The following is a 2925-nucleotide window of genomic DNA, read 5'->3' as shown; positions in this document are numbered from 1 at the left end:
TATATATATATATATATACAATTCTGCCATCTATTACATGCTTATCATAGGCCTGGCACTGTGCTGAGTGTTCTACATCATCTCATTTAATCCTTGTGAAAACCCCAGAGGCTTAGAAACTAAGTTACTCAGCTACTAAGTGATGTATCTGGAATACAAATCCAGGTCTGTCAAGTTCAAATAGCAAATGTCCACATCAGATAGGAAGAGATTTTCTGCTAATTATCATGTCATTTATTTCTGTCACACTGCCTTATTGTTGATGTTAAAAATTGAAAGTTCAAAACTATTCATACTTTGATAGACCTTATATTACAGGATAAATAAACATATTATTTGAATATATGCACATGTGTGCATGTGTGATTCCATGTTGAATTATGAAGTGTATGAGGAATTGTTCTGAAGTGAAGGCACTGACTCTAACAGTTCATTTCATTAACTCTAGAGTGTTACCACTAGGTAGGCAGTAGAGATTATCCAACTCAAGTGATTTCATTTTTTAGTTGAAGAATACTTTGTCAAACAAAGTCTTCCTTGGAGCCCCACAATGTAAAACAGGTAAAAATGCAGTAGCTTTACTAGCCAATCACTGATCTAGTCCAACCTTTTAATTTATTAAATATTTTTTGCTTCTTGATAAACTTATGTACACTGTAAAATGGAAGAGAGACACAGAGGATCAGTGCAGATTCCACAGCTTGATGACAGAATCAAAGTTGTCCCCTTAGTCTTGACTTCTCTGATATATTTACTTTGTTAAATCATGTCACATTTGGACACTCAGGGTTCAAATGGAGGATAAAGCACCTATGTTTAAATCACAAGCAATCTGTAACTTTGGAATGTACTATATGACTTTCTTTTAATTTGATTATTTACTTTCCCATTTATCTTGGATAACATTTTAATAAATTTTACTTCTTTTTTTTTTTTTGGAGAGGTTTTTCGCTATAGGGAGCGTGCGCTCGCCAGACAGAGAGAGACATAGAGACAGAAAGAGAGAAATCACCCCCCAGGGGGGATGGTCACGCCACAATCCCTTCTCCTCCATTCTCCTCTCAGGATCTTGGGCACGTATGCACACGCACCCAGCGTGAGTTTTAAGCCACCAGGTCCGGGACACGAACCGTGGTCGACTACGTGGGAGTCCAGCGACATAGCCATTACGCTAACTGCTGGTTCCCCAATAAATTTTACTTCTGGAGGATATAAACCACTCTGTACTCCTTGAGGATGCAATGCAAAGGCTGGATGAGTGGTGAGGGACTTGAGCTAGCCTTTATAATTCTTTGGCAAGAACTGGAGAAAAGCATCTCCTTTTGGAAGACAGATTTTTCCAAGGCTGCCCTTGAGCTGCATGTAGCTCCACTCTGGGGCAGATAAGGAGGGATCATAGATTGGCAGGTAGTATAGGCTCCATTTCAGCTCCCAGTCTCCGCCTGAGACACACAATTTTGTGCTTTGCACAAATTGCACAGCTGCAGATAGCAGCATTGAAATAATGTGTTGAAATTCTGGAAGTCTGCTACTCATATGGAAAGCCAATGTAGGATTAAAGTTCTTATCACAAACTTTGCAAATTGATATGAACAAAGACTAATAGGTAGGGGTGTGTGTGTGTATGTGTGTGTTTTGTGAGTAGTTGAGGCAAGGGGAGTTGAGGATGAGAACTTGCTGCCAACAAGCCTAAGAGTGTGAACACATTTGCTTCTTAGGCTAGTTAAGTTCTTCTTTTGTTGTACATAAGCTACACCCTAAAGCTCAAGCTCTTTTAAATAGAGCTAGGCCACAGAGCAAACCTTGTGAGAGGGAATGGGCACAATAGGACAAATCCATCTTTACTGGTAGGAGAAAAATACCTTCCTACTGATGTTCTATATATATTTTTATCTAATTAATTCTAAGACCAAAAAAATCATTTGAAAATACTAGAAGTCTATGAGCATCCTTTCTCTAGTTTATTATTATATCATTAAAATAAATTTCAAAATGCTTTACAACAATTACTAGCTGACTTAAAATTTTCACTGGATTCTAGTGTTTGAGGAATGCCTAAGGTTGTACTAAACGATTATTAGAAAATAAAAAGATTATAGATATGTTTAATCATAATGTATCAAAACTTAAGTGGTGGGTGGTTAAGGCAGCTGGGTCCTATGTGGCCAACTGCAAAATTCAAGTCCTGAACCAGCAGCTTGAAAAACATGTTGAGTATATGTGTGTGTGTGTGTGTGCCCCAAGTCTCAAGAGGAAAATAGAGGAGAAGAGATTGAGTTGTGGCCATTCCCCCTAGGAGGGGTTATTTCTCTCCCTCTTTCTGTCTCTGCCTCTCTGCATCCAAGTGTATGAGCCCTACAACAAACAAAAGAAAAAATGTATTTGGACTCTGTTAGATTGAAAATTGTTCCAGTTTTGTAATATATTCTTTGTTAATGTTCACTTAGGGACCAGCAGTTGGCATAATGACTATGTCGCTGGATTCCCATGTAGTCGACCACGGTTCAAGTCCTGGACCCAGTGGCTTAAACTCATGCTGGGCATGTGTGTGCGTGCCCAAAATACCAAGAGGAGAATGGAGGAGAAGGGATTGCAGTGTGGCCATCCCCCTTAGGGGATGATTTCTCACTTTCTGTCTCTCCGTCTCTATCTTGTTTTTCTAGCAAGCGCATGCGCCCTGTAGCAAAAACCTCTTCAAAAAAAAAAAAAAAAGAAAAGAAAAATAAATAAAAGCAATAATGTTCACTTAATACTCCTGCACTAGGACATTAATTCTTACATTAAAACATGATCATTTTTCTTTTTTTGAATTATTTATTTAATTTAATTTTATCATTATCATTTTTAAAATTTGCTATAGGGCACATGTACTCACTGGGGTGTGGGGGGGAAACAGAGAGAGTGGCAGAGTGAGAGAGAAAGAGA

This window comes from Tupaia chinensis, unplaced genomic scaffold (assembly GCF_000334495.1).
Source record: "Tupaia chinensis unplaced genomic scaffold, TupChi_1.0 Scaffold143894_1, whole genome shotgun sequence".
NCBI classification, from domain to species: Eukaryota; Metazoa; Chordata; class Mammalia; order Scandentia; family Tupaiidae; genus Tupaia; species Tupaia belangeri.
Note: the sequence above shows the minus strand (reverse complement) of the source record.